This window comes from Lissotriton helveticus, chromosome 1_1 (assembly GCF_964261635.1).
Source record: "Lissotriton helveticus chromosome 1_1, aLisHel1.1, whole genome shotgun sequence".
In the NCBI taxonomy this organism is placed as follows: Eukaryota; Metazoa; Chordata; class Amphibia; order Caudata; family Salamandridae; genus Lissotriton; species Lissotriton helveticus.
Window position 1 is genome coordinate 423415898 of NC_136057.1, and position 14969 is coordinate 423430866.

Sequence of the window (14969 nt, forward strand, 5' to 3'; positions counted from 1 at the left end):
TTCCTTGGTGTGGTGATCCCGTGAGCCCCTCTACTCGTTGAGACACTCGCCCGCTTTGATACAGTAATTAGAGCCGAGATACCGCGCTAGTGCGCATTTGCTCAATTTATGTATAAAATTATATCCACGTTGCAGTGCGGGTTTGAAAAGATCATTCTTACAATAGTAATAGGTTATGTGTATTCTAGTATAGTAATTAGTGTGGCTGAAGGGTGTGATTTATTGCATGTGACTGGTCGTGTAAATTATTTATAGTGATGGCGCAATCTGGGTCGTTGTTATTTAGGGTACTTGGGTAGGGGGAGAACGACTGCACTAGATGTGGACACTTAGGGCTTCATCAGCATTAAGCCCTGAGGGGATCTTAGAATTCAGTAAAATGATATATCTGGATTCTAGGCGGCGTAATGCAAGCTTGCGGTTTCCGCCCCTCACATTCCTCGGGATACTGTCTATGACAAAATATGTCAGACCTTTAGAGTCTCCTCCATGAACCTCATGGATATGTCTTGCTACTGGGTAGGCTGGGTCCTTATTCGTGATTGCCCTTAGGTGTTGCAGGATTCTTACATGCGCTGGGTGGATTGTGGACCCTACATACTGTTTCCCACAGACACATGTAAGCACATATACGGCATATTCCGTTTTACATGTGTAATGTTCTCTGATGGAGTAGGGTTGTCTTCGGAAGGGTACATATATATATTTACCTTTATTCGTATTTGTTATAATTCATCTTTGAAAACCTGCAAATAGGTTTCTCTGAAGCACGGAAGGTACAGGCCTGATTAGTGGTACATGAATGACAAGTTAGATTGAGTAGTAATTGAACACATATGCCATCTGTCTAAAGTCCTTCACAGAAACATTTAATTATTACAAATAAAGTACACTACCCTATGGAGCTGTACTACTTTTGTCAGCAAGTGAAATGTTTTCAACTTTAATCAAAGTACAAAGGCACAGGCAGTATCTTTATAAGCCCTCTTTTCCTTTGGAATATTGGGAATTTCAATAGAATTGGAGAGATAGGCGACAATCCAACTGTAGCAGCATGCAAACTGAATGCGGCCACTGACATTGCGAAGATGAAATGGTGCTGCTTGCTGGCTTTCCAGTCCTTAAAATAGTTCAAGGTACATTTTACTGTTGTCACTCTAGCTATGAATATGTCAATGAAAGTTAGAAATTCACCAGATATTCTAAAAGTGTGTTAAAATATTGTATTGTAACCTCGAAGCACAATCACGGCGACTGCTGTCCTATTGGTGCAGTTGCAGTTATAACAAGCATTTGCAATGCAGTAGGTCTCACATTTGCGAGAGTTTAAGCTATTGGCATTGTAAATGACAATGCCTTTTATTTGTTATGATAAATAACACATAAATAAAAGACATTGTCATTTACAATACCAATAGCTCAAATTCTTGTAAATGCGAGACCTATTTCACTTCAAAGAAGCGGCCCCCATTGTCCCAAGCTGCTTGGAAAGTGAAAGCGTGCATGGCATGCTGAATGGTACACGAAAGCACGTCGTGCCTGCAGTAGGAGAAACAAATGATTGGTTTCAGACTAAATAAGACCTACTGTGCAACAACAGAAGTAAAAGGGCCAGTCTCATGGGAGGTTACAAATGAAGACAAGGCGGTACTTAGGAGGGACTAACAAGACTATTAACAAATCAGAAGCCTGTATTTGCGAAGGACAGTGACACAAACCAATGGAAAATATGGGCGGAGTGTGGGCGGGGCTTCACGGCCATTCTCAAATACAGTATGCCTCGCAGAGCAGTGCATGCGCTGCCCAGGCTCAACTTAAAAACATGCAATACTGAGCTATCTTTCACATCTATCAGTTGTAGAGACATGGGGAACTCATTTATTTAAGTGCATTTTCTCATACCTTCTCTAGGGTTTGGTTCTGAATATTCAAGGCTGTGATCAATGGCTAACAATTTTGCTGCTGCAATATCGGGATCTTATTGACCAAGACCTGGAAAGAGGGCACCGCACTTGGATCATTTAAGATAAAATCATCAGGGTTAAGAGCAGAAGGGTTAATAGTGGCTCTAATAGCAGAGGGGCCCAGCTATGCATATACATACAATATTCAGAGCCAAGAAAGTAAGAATGTGAAGGATTTTAAATCTGGTCGGTTCATTAACTTAGTTTTCAGTGCAAACTAATTGTGCTCCTGTTTATTAACATTCCTTTGATTGGAGCTGTGGGTTGATCTAAGCTTCGATTCCTGCTCCAGATTTGACATGTTGCTTGGATTTGGCAGTATTGCATGAAACTTGTATTTAAGGCCCATAATAAATGGTAGCAAATTATGTCCTTGTAGCTCACCAATTGAGTTCCAGAGAGGCTTTCTACAGGCTTCATCTAATTTGCACTCTTTTTACCGGCTGACTCATGTCCACTGACCTTGCACAGTATTTGTCTCCCACACTCCCATTTTGTTTGCACTGTTATTGCACTTGATTGTGTCTTCTCTCTGTTTCCACTGTGCCTCCATCAAAAGGGCTCCCATCCATGAAAAGGTGCTCACGATGGGCCACCTAAAATGAGAAGCAAGCAGACATGAGGGAAGTTAGCACTTCTGAAGTTGTGAATCAAAAAAAAAATGTGAGCGGCTAAACACATTTCCTGTCCAGAGAGAGGCATCCAAATATTTCTAGGGCTTCAGCTGCCCATTAGTTTCTTACCATGACAAAATGTGCAAGATGAGAGACTGCAGATAGCGCAAGAGGACTTTTTGTTTAAAGGTAGCAGATTAAGAATGCAAATCTGGCAAAACATTCGTGGGAAAGAAATTGAGGCAAGGAGATTTTTGAGAGCCACATGGCCTACACCTGTCCATAATCCTGTCTATAAGAGATAGGAAATTAAGAGGTAAAAAGGAGGGGCCGGGGCAAAGAAATCTGGGCTCCCTTGCAAGCTCTAGTATCCACTTTCCGGAACTCTGTAAAATATCTCAGAACAGTTGTCAGAGTGTTATGGGCTCCAAATTATATGCCGTTAATGCAGCATATGTCTGGAATTTATTTATGTTCAGATAGTGTGCCCTGTGGTAGTGTGGAGAAACAGTTACTGACACACTTCTGCCTCTGTGGCGATCACAACCACACTTGTCATATCACAGCCATCATTTGCACCAGCATTTAAAAATCTTCAACAGACCGAATTGCCTGTAATGGTCAGTACATGGTCTCTTCAATACTGTTATGTTATTCAATGATCTTTCGCCCTAAACGGAGAGATTGCACCCACGAAAAATAGTCAAGTGTTGAAAAACAGAAAGGACAGTGTTGATAACATTGTGAATACAGGAGGTGTTGGTTCCCCGGTCACACATGTAACAAGGGAAACAATGGAAGGCTTGGGTCCCGTCACTGCCTGACCTGGACCGATACAATGTAATAAACAAAAAGAAATGGCCAGACAGGTTCAATTTCAACCAATACCCCGCCTCGTCTAGCGAATTACTAGGTCGGACAACAATTTTGTTAAACAAATTTGAACTTTATAGAAAATTGTTTTGTAATGGATTTTTCTTATATCATCAAGAAAGACAGTAATTTGACAAATACATACATACATTCAATGGAGTGAAACGAAAATGAAACAGTTAAATATCACAAATATATGTCACAAAAAATCACAGACAACTGTACAATGCCTCTTAATACTTTGGTTGTGAGGCAGCAGTCCTAAGTAAAAATATAAACAGACAAGTGGACAGTCTAATTAGTGCTACAGCCTACTTGTCTACACCAGCCTAAGACTTATATTTTTATTCGAAATAGGTTGCTTCTTGGAGGGATTGAGCGCGATGGAATAAGCAGTAGAAATGCATTATTTATTCCCACAATAGCCCCTTATATTTTATGTCTTAGGCGGAGAGTCAACGCGTTTCGAACCCTATATTGTTCGGCGGGTTCTCCTCAGGACATGGACTGGGGGTCGCTGTCGCTGTGAACAGTATTTAAAAAATGTCAGTGAGTAAACTTCCTTGCAGAGACCTCAAAACTGACAGACTCCTTCACACTTATGGATAATTACCTTTTGTAGCCCGCAGGGGTCAAGAGTTATCAAAAATCCCCCATTAGTCTTCTGTAAATGAATAAAGAACAGAAAGGTCTGTTTTTGATACTGCGTAGCCCACTGAGTTTTACTTAAGTAGGTGCCCCTTAAAGAAGAGTTTCATACCTCATTAGTCAGACAGTATGAGCGGAAAGGGTGGATGCCGGCTCGGTTTTCTTTTGCTTTAGGATTTATAGGAATCTGTTGCAAAGAAACAAGCATGATATTATTATGCCTGTAACTATGCATGGGTCAGAAAAACCGGTACGGGCTGGTAAGCTTCCTACCTTATCTGGAAGGAATCACGGCTCGGCTTCAGACGCTGTTACGCGGCCGCCGCCGCACGCGGTTGCTGACTGCAACACAAGAAGCGTAGAATTAGGCGCCGCTTGCGTTTGGATTGTTTAAAATGCAATCGCAATTAGAGTCTATCAAAGTGCTTACTTGGAAAAGTTTCTTCGGCTCCTACTTTGCCGCATCCGTTTTCTCGCCAGGTGCAACACGTGGTTACACTCGGGGCGTGTCTATTCCTATTTAAAGGGGCTGCAGTATCGGTGCATGTTGGGATTTGTAGTCCCGATTATTTGCGATTGTTTACAGGCGGTCAACCGAGCAGCACATAAACAGAGCAGCTGACTGTTGCAGAGATTGAAAAGACAGACATGGGATGTTAGATTACTCAATTCATTGAGATCATTTAGTCCTGTCATTGCGGTATCAAATTTCAAAATTAGATAGGCTTCTTTAGTGAGAGACGGATGTCTGGGTCGCCTCCTGCTCCAGCAGTGTTTTTAATGACTGATAGAATTGTCCAATTCAAATCATTAGCCGAGTGCTTGTTTTGCAGGAAGTGAGACACCAGCGGTGCTGTGAGAACTTTATTGTTGATTCGAGATCGATGTTAGATTATACGTTGTCGCACCTCTTGTGTAGTTTTCCCAATATAGACTTTTTTACAGGGACAGACTATGGCGTACACTGCATACCTTGTTTTACAGTTAGTAAAATCATCATGCCGCCAATGTTTTTTGCCATCCGTGAAATGTGATCCTTCCATTGTCAGACTGCACACCGAGCAGGTGCCACATCTGTGATGTCCTTTTACTGGACTCATGTTGAACAGAGTGCTCTGTGTATCTTTTTTGATTGTAGGACGTGTGGTTGTAATCTGCTGTCCAACACTTCGATTCTTTTTCAGCTCAAACAATGGTTGTCCGATGTTGTTGCAAAAGAAAGAAAAAGCACCCACAGAACGTATGGTATGTGTATCTACGTTTGGAGCACTCTGTTCAACATGAGTCCAGTAAAAGGACATCACAGATGTGGCACCTGCTCGGTGTGCAGTCTAACAATGGAAGGATCACATTTCACGGATGGCAAGAAACATTGGCGGCATGATGATTTTACTAACTGTAAAACAAGGTATGCAGTGTACGCCATAGTCTGTCCCTGTAAAAAAGTCTATATTGGGAAAACTACACAAGAAGTGCGACAACGTATAATCTAACATCGATCTCGAATCAACAATAAAGTTCTCACAGCACCGCTGGTGTCTAACTTCCTGCAAAACAAGCACTCGGCTAATGATCTGAATTGGACAATTGAAATGAAATGAAATGAAACAAATATTTATAAGAGCGCACTGCGGCCAAGCGGCTTCCTGGCGCTAAGGATCACAACCATATCTGCCAGAGGGTCCGGGGGGGAATTAGCCAGGAAAAGCCTGAAGAAAAAGAAAAGTTTTGAGAGCTTTACGAAAGTGCGAGAAGATGGGAATAGAGCGAATCGAGAGGGGGAGAGAATTCCAGATCTGGGAAGCCCGCACCGAGAAGCGGGTGCCTCCGGTGCGGGATTTGCGGAAACGGGGAACGTGAAGAAGAGAGAGAGAAGACGAGCGAAGAGAGCGACAAGGGGCATGAGAGGAAATTAGAGAATTAATAAAGAGAGGAGCAGATCGGGCATGCGCCCGGAAAGCCAAGCAGGCAAGTTTGAAGTGGGATCTGAGGTGAACAGGGAGCCAGTGGAGGGATTTAAGGACAGGAGTGATGTGGGAAAACTTAGGAAGACGAAAAACAAGACGAGCTGCCTGGTTCTGGATGGCCTGGAGGCGGCGAGTTTCGTAGGCCGGAATGCCTACGTACAGGCCATTACCATAATCCAGGCGGGATGTGATAAGAGCAGAAATGATGGTTTTTAGGGCGTCAACAGAAAAAAACCGAGAGATTTTACGAATGAGGCGGAGGGAGAGGAAACGGGCGGAAACAACGGAGCTGATATGCGCATGCATAGAAAGATCATTGCTGATCTTGATGCCCAAGGTCCGGACGGAGGAGGCTGGGGAAGGGGGGGGACCAAAGGAAAGGGGCCAGTGAGCAGAGGACCAGGGGTTGGAGGGACCACCGGTGAGGACAAGCTCAGTCTTGTCAGGGTTGAGCTTTAAATGATTAAAGCTCATCCCTTGGGAGATGAAGACAAGAGTAGAGCTGAACTTGGGAAGAGAGTGAGTGGGAGAGGATAGATCAAAGACGAGCTGGAGGTCGTCTGCGTAATTGTACACGGAGACCCCCAGCTCGAGGAGGGAAGAAATAAGAGGGCGGATATAAAGGTTAAAGAGAAGAGGGGAAAGAGAAGAGCCTTTGGGTACCCCACAAGTGACCGGGAGAGGGGGTGCGGAGAAATCAGAGAGGTGAACTGCCTGTGATCTGCCCTGAAGAAAGGACGCGATCCAGGAGAGGGCAGTGCCCTGGATGCCCGCTGCGCCGACACGGTCGAGAAGGATGGCATGATCGACCGTATCAAACGCAGCGGACAGATCCAAGAGGACTAAGGCCTGGGGGAGATTGCTGTCAGCCTTCCCTTTCAGTTCATCCAAGACCGCGAGGACCACACTCTCAGTAGAGTGGCCAGGTCGAAATCCAGCCTGGTGAGAGGCCAAGATGTTATTCTCCTCGATGAAATTGGAGAGGCAAGATGTCACATAGCTCTCAAGAATCTTCCCGAGGTAGGGAAGAAGGGAGATCGGCCTAAAGTTCGATGGGAGGGAGGGATCCAGGCCAGCTTTCTTCAGGATAGGAAGCACAATGGCAGTTTTAAAGAGAGAAGGGACAGAACCCAGAGCCAAACAAGAATTGAGAAAAGTTAAGGGAGGGGTAGGGCAGGAAGTGTAAAGGGACCTAAGGATCCGTGCGGGAGCGCAATCCGCCGGAGAGCCGGACTTGACCTTAACAAGAAGGTTGCGGAAGAGCTCAGGTGAAATGGGTTTGAAATGATCCAAAACAGAAGAGCAAGAGAGGGAGTGATCCGGGAAGTTCTATCAGTCATTAAAAACACTGCTGGAGCAGGAGGCGACCCAGACATCCGTCTCTCACAAAAAGAAGCCTATCTAATTTTGAAATTTGATACTGCAATGACAGGACTAAATGATCTCAATGAATTGAGTAATCTTTAACATCCCATGTCTGTCTTTTCAATCTCTGCAACAGTCAGCTGCTCTGTTTATGTGCTGCTCGGTTGACCGCTTGTAAACAATCGCAAATAATCAGGACTACAAATCCCAACATGCACCGATACTGCAGCCCCTTTAAAAAGGAATAGACACGCCCGAGTGTAACCACGTGTTGCACCTGGCGAGAAAATGGATGCGGCAAAGTAGGAGCCGAAGAAACTTTTCCAAGTAAGCACTTTGATAGACTCTAATTGCGATTGCATTTTAAACAATCCAAACGCAAGCAGCGCCTAATTCTACGCTTCTTGTGTTGCAGTCAGCAACCGCGTGTGGCGGCTGCCGCGTAACAGCGTCTGCAGCCGAGCCGTGATTCCTTCCCGATAAGGTAGGAAGCTTACCAGACCGTACCGGTTTTTCTGACCCATGCATAGTTACAGGCATAACAACATCATGCTCGTTTCTTTGCAACAGATTCCTATAAATCCTAAAGCAAAGGAAAACCGAGCCGGCATCCACCCTTTCCGCCCATACTGTCTGACTAATGAGGTATGAAACTCTTCTTTAAGGGGCACCTACTTAAGTAAAACTCAGTGGGCTACGCAGTATCAAAAACAGACCTTTCTGTTCTTTATTCATTTACAGAAGACGAATGGGGATTTTTGATAACTCTTGACCCCTGCGGGCTACAAAAGGTAATTATCCATAAGAGCGAAGGAGTCTGTCAGTTTTGAGGTCTCTGCAAGGAAGTTTACTCACTGACATTATTTTTTAAATACTGTTCACAGCGACAGCGACCCCCAGTCCATGTCCTGAGGAGAACCCGCCGAACAATATAGGGTTCGAAACGCGTTGACTCTCCGCCTAAGACATAAAATATAAGGGGCTATTGTGGGAATAAATAATGTATTTCTACTGCTTATTCCATCGCGCTCAATCCCTCCAAGTAGCACCCTATTTCGAATAAAAATATAAGTCTTAGGCTGGTGTAGACAAGTAGGCTGTAGCACTAATTAGACTGTCCACTTGTCTGTTTATATTTTTACTTAGGACTGCTGCCTCACAACCAAAGTATTAAGAGGCATTGTACAGTTGTCTATGTGATTTTTTGTGACATATATTTGTGATATTTAACTGTTTCATTTTCGTTTCACTCCATTGAATGTATGTATGTATTTGTCAAATTACTGTGTCTTTCTTGATGATGTAAGAAAAATCCTTTACAAAACAATTTTCTATAAAGTTCAAATTTGTTTAACAAAATTGTTGTCCGACCTAGTAATTCGCTAGACTAGGCAAGGTATTGGTCGAACTTGAACCTGTCTGGCCATTTGTTTTTGTTTATTACACATGTAACAAAGCAGCACAAATTAATGGACTTTGATAATGACATTACAGATGTCACCACAAGTACTATGAGGCAAATGTTAATACGAAATGCGCGCGAACAGTTTCATTTCCGTAAACAGTATTGTAATTGTTTTTGCGTTCAGTTATTCCAAGATTAGTGAATATCTATCTGGGTGGGGAGGTTGACTTTTAGAGTTCCCGAGGAATAGTTAACTGAGACCTTCTGGTTAATGTAGTTTATTGAGAGATTAGTGGCGAAGTCTTGACTGGGCCTGTTTGGAAGTCCGTGGCGGTAATGTGGGAGGAGTTTCCCGACACATGACCGTGCAGCTGCAGACACTTGTGGTTAATTAAGGCAACTACCCAGTAATGCGCTTTTAATGCAGACAACTTTGGGCTCAAGAGTGGAAGCAGAATTCGGCTACTTAACAACTAGTGAGATACGGTCGGAAACCATGATGAAAGGCTGAAGACTAGATCTAAACACCACATGCCAAGGTGAGCGCGGCATCAAGTTCGGGTTCACTAAGATTAATCAGACCCCCCAGGATATAGCGGCATGGATTAGCAAATTTAGCGGCACAAAAATGGAAATTTAGCGGCACAAATATGGAAATTTAGCGGCAATTTAGCGTCATTTTATTTGGTGGTTTTTCCTACAACAAACACAGATATCTTCGTTTTTTTAGTTGTTTAACAACATGAAGCTATGTATTTTTGGTTTATTTACAATGTAGACACTTTGTTTGGCTTCAAGGCTGCATATAGGACATAAACTAATGAATAAATGCCCCATAAGCAATCCCCCAGGGCCCGCCGCACACTGGGCACGCTGCAGAATTACTTAGAGTAGTGGTGAGTGGAATAGTATTGTAGAGTGGCATAGAGTTGGCATTGATTGTTGTAGAGTAGATTTTCCACCCAGACTGTGAACAGTGTCTAGTACCACACATGCATAGTTATGTGTGCCAGGGTGTGGTCACGAGCTAGTAGGGCTACAGCATGTTCATGATAAATATATGAAAACATGTGTACCAGCTTCTACTTAGCAAGAAGATCTGTTAATGCAAGCGTTGGTTGAAATGAAACTCATCAACGGCACTGTGGGCATCTGCCAAAATTAACCGAGGATGCTAGATTCGAGGTTCCCCACAACAGCTCCATGTTTTACACAAGACGTTTGTGATCTGGGATGTATTATGGTTAGTCGATTTCAAGCAGCTCCGACCGCTTAGCAGGAAGCTTAGTACCAGGATAATGGAAGAAATACTGCTTACCCGCTCTTGCCTCTCACTATTCCTAATTGAATAATCATGTATCAAATCAATGTGTGTTTGATGAAGCCCATCATAAGGTAGCTTTGAATTCAGTGCAATCTTGAAAGCAATGTCAGCTAAGCCACTACATTTTGTGCAATCACACATCCGTGCTGGGGGAGCTACGCTCATACAGTCATGTGAGTTCCTAGCAAAATCACAGCGGATTCGAATAAAAAAACAGAATTAAAACAACACTTTGAAATGTTTTCCATATTAAAATGAATACGTTTCAATAAAAATGACACAATGTAAATTGAATGTTATCATAACAAGTTTCCATAAATTTCCTTTCTTCTGAGATCGCAGCAACGCGCGACGGGTAAGCTAGTGTTCTATAAAAGGTATTCATCCAAAGTACACAGACATTGTAATTTCTTATTCTGGTACCTCTGGAGGACTTGCCCTAAAGTCAACAATAGTATATGAAGTCCTTATATTATGGAGGTAGACGGCACAATTCACTAAATGTAATTATTTAATGTCCTTTATTCAGTCATTAAAGTATCACCTGTGTCATGGTGTCTTATTCAGAATACTTTACCACATTTATGTCAAAATGGGTACTTGGATTTCCAGAATCTTGTTAGGTTTCACATTCTTTTTAGCTTAACTCTATTTAGGTTTTGAAAAGCTTGACTAACTTTGCAAATTGAAAGTGAAAAAGACACTAACGTCTCTATTTTCTAGGGGTGCAGGTGAAGGGAATTCTCCTCTGGCAAAATAGTTTCCATATGGCGGGAAAAAAAGAAAACCGAACATATTTTTCGTATTGTATCATCTATATACCGCTTACTCCCCTATGTGCTGTGATGTAACACCCATCCCCATGTGTAACATGCTATAGCTACACTGTATAGGGTATGTGTTTTGAAGAATGTTTTTTTTGTTTTGAACCTAAAAGCCAGGGAACTGTTACCATGTATGGAGTCTCCAGATCGAAAATACTTTCTAGATCAAGGGAAAAAAGTCGGATCGTTTACATCTTAGCTCACCTTAAACCATTTTGTTTTTGGAAGCAGAATATCGGTAGGTATAGAGTTCGACATTTTCATAGAAGTTAAGAGCTATTGACTGGTAGTTTTGGGAGTTTCATTAAAGTGATATTAGTACATAAATAATTGCATTAACCATCGACTGTGGTCACTAGAATTGTGTCTGGGCAGGACAGTGCTTTTTTGGTTTTAAAAAAAAAAGTGCTAGGGCCCTTCTTAGAAAGCCACTGCAGCTTGCACCGCCCATTGCCACTAAAGCTCTGCCAGTTCCAATATAACTACAAACCATCACACTCTACCAGGAGTGACAGTGTGTACTATCCCAGGCCACCCAAAGCTAAGAAAATGTCCTGGGCTAGTGGTGGTATAATTTTTTTTTAATGTATATTGAATTATAAAATCCTGTTGATGTGCTCACCGTAGAAACAGCTAAACAGTGCCACCACGCGGTTTACTGTGATGTGTGCCATTATTGAGATTTAAGTGCCATTGTCACGCACCAGTGAACACCTGCTCAAATTAAGCACTGCATGGAGGATCAAATTATGTGCAGAACTGACTAAATTATGTAGCAGATAAGACAAATTATGCGGTGCAATGCTGCACAAATTGTGGCAGCATTCCTTCATGATTTTGTTCTTTTTACAAATTAACGTGGTCTGGGCAAAGGTTTGATATCCTGAGTGTCAGTTTAGCATGTAAATACAGCAATTAGCAACTGAAAGTTGACTTGGTAAGTTTAAGAGGCTTGCCACTGCACAGAAACCCTCATGGCAGTGTTTTTAGGTACTTTTGAATCTCTAGCTGAAAAGGGCACTCTCTCAGTATAATTTTAGGTTTGTGAATAGGGGAAAAACAAACCATCAAACAAATATATACATTCATGCTTAATCTATCTATTTAATGAAGGTAGTCAATCCACAACGAGCACTGACCCAACTAAAGCATTTTAATTTCTTGTTAATAAATCCTTTTCAATTTCGTACATTTTATAGTTTCCTTCTTTTTTTTATCCGTTTCCCTCTTTTCGGAGTCGGGGAAGATAAGGCTTCAATAGAGTTGTGGCTTACATCGACTGTCGTGATCGTGGTTAATTATTCCAGCTCTAGGCAGAGGGGTCAAAGAAGGGGTGAAACACAAAGCCTCATTTACAAGTGAAAGGTCTTTTAATGACCTGTGAAGTACTCGGGTGCGGCTGGCAGCTAAAAAACTGACTGTCTGTGTGTCCCCGGGAAGCTGCTGACACACACGAGTGGGGAGGGGCGCACAGCCAATAAAAGGCATTGCTTGTTTTGCTGTCTCCCCTGGTAGAGACACTTTTCTCTAAATATCGCGGCCAATATGGTTATTATTTCGGTAGTCTGTCGATTTCGAGATTTTTTTCGTGAATCGCGAAATCGCGATAAACTGGAGGGTTTGATTAATGAGGGGTTCCAGGGGCCAACATAACCGGTCAGTTACGGACCAACAACTTGCTTAGATGCTCGGTTTTTAAAGACGCAAAGGGATTGGGATTGCAGATATTCAGTGTAGTAAGTGTGTACAGTTAGGAAATAGTTTACAGATAAAGTGAACAATACTGTTTCGTTTGCATTGTAATATTGATAGTGTGAGCATGCTTTTTACTTCATGTATAATGAGGATTAGGAAACTGATTAAGATCATTTCTTTGTACTTTAGAAACCCCCGAAGAAGGGATTGATTCCCGAAATGCATTGGGTGACTAATAATAAAACGTGGCATGTGGCATCAACGTTACTTCTGTGTTCTTTGAAAAAGAAGAAGCAATGAGTATAATGGATTGATAAAACTAAGAATATAGAAAATGAGAAAATAATAATGGTGTAAATGAAGGAAATATATCAATGGTGGAAAACGAATTTAATTCATTAAATTCATTCATAATAGGCTGTGCAGCCTGATGGGGACCAGAAAGAGGTTCCCTTGATGTTCTTACTAATTGACAGCGCAATTGGGCGGAGCGCAGAGAGCTTGCACGCCGACATCGGTTAAAGTGGATTTGAACAAAGCGAGCAGTGAACAAAGGAGTACAGAAGGTGTGCATCTCTTCAATACTGTTATGCAGTACATGGTTCCGCCATTATGGCTTGAACTGCTTTTTAGAAACTCCGATAATTGTTTCAGTCTCATGCAACATGGTAAACTAATGCCAACAAATGTGGTTGCTGCCCTCATTTGGACTGTTCCTGACATGCTGGAACTTTTTCCCCCGTTTATCGAGGACACTTGTAAGCCAATCCTTAGTGGACTTGGAGGTTTTCCATGGTGGTGGCATCTAACCCTGGGCGAAGCGCTACGCTCGCGGAGTTTGCGAAGTTTTCGCAACTTCGCACTACGCGAGCTGCACGTAGCACAGTGCGAACATGCGTAGTGCAGCGTAGCGTAGTGCAGCGCTCATTTTTTGCTTGTTCGCGGTCCTGAACGTCATGTTCGCGACCGCGAGCAAGCAAAATGACATCCCGGCGAGATTCTCAACGCGAGGAGGTCAGGTTTCTCATTGTGAGTGGTAGCGCATGCTCGCGACCGCTCTCAATGAGAAACTACCTGTTCGCGTTGAGAAAGCTGCCGCTCGAGTAATAATCTACTCGAGCAGCAGAATACTACAGCTCGCACTCTGCAAGATGCCGTTTTCAATGCTTGCACAGTGCCGGATACTTGTCCGCACTGCGCAATCATTGAAAACGCATCTTGCACAGTGCGAACATGCTACTACGCAGCTCGCGTAGTGCTACGTGAAGTTCGCGTAGTGCGAAGTGCACTTCCCATAGCTTCGCGTAGCGCTACTTCACGAACTACGCCCACCCTTATTGGCATCCATGAAATCATGAGGTCTCTGCCAGCGTAACTAGGGAGGTTGGCTGCGCACCTCTTTTGGCTGCATCCTCTCTCATATTGGAGCTGGTGTAGACTGGGCGTAGAAACGAGATAGGCATGACCTTTAGCGTATACCGCGTTTACACATGTGAAAGAATAATTTTTTACAACAGTCTCAACTATCCAGATCATTTAAAAATAGTGTGTCGTCGATTCTCTTTTTCTAACGCCTTAAGAAACTCACAAGCAATCCATGCTTCATGCGACAGTTAGAATTGGATATCGAGGCATCTTGTAGTCCAAGGAATTGATGTATAAGGAGAGGCCAAGAGTCTCCTCACTTTTCTTGCCCATTAGGAATGATACAGAGGTCCTACAATATGTATTTTTAAATTAAGTTATTCGCATTGAAGAGTGACGCATTCTATTTATTTTAACAAATGTGTATAAGCTCCACTTTTGACATCTATGAGGCAAGCGGAGTAACCACTGTGATGGAGTCCTGACGAAGGCATTGCCGAAACGCGTTGGCTTTCAACATATGTCACCAGTCCGCATATTTTAATTAGTTCAAAGGACTATGCAAGCAAATCACTGTAATATTAGGAACTGACGTATCAAGAATATTGATTCATTAATTGTGTCAGCTGAAACAGTGAATTAGGATGTCCATTGTATTGATTGTCTAATGTTAAGTATACATGCGGTTTAAATCCACTGTATTGACTGTTTAGACGAACATGTATATGTGGTTCTAATTATATCATTCGGATTATATATTTATTTTTGTATACGTGATTTCTATATGTAAAATATTTGTCTGCTATGAAAACCAAAAATAAATTAGAATAAAAAAGAATCGGATAAAATAAAACATTCAAACTCTCTAGAAATGTGTTATATCTATAATTATATAATGTGCATGCATATCTAGAGTTTATATGCC

General features: G+C 42.4%; 1 protein-coding gene across 1 annotated transcript in view; it reads left to right on the plus strand.

Moving 5' to 3' along the window:
* LOC144810497 (uncharacterized) overlaps nt 1-14969 on the plus strand; it is a 544676-nt gene that overhangs the window by 8200 nt on the left and 521507 nt on the right. The gene's annotated exons all lie outside the window — the stretch shown is intronic.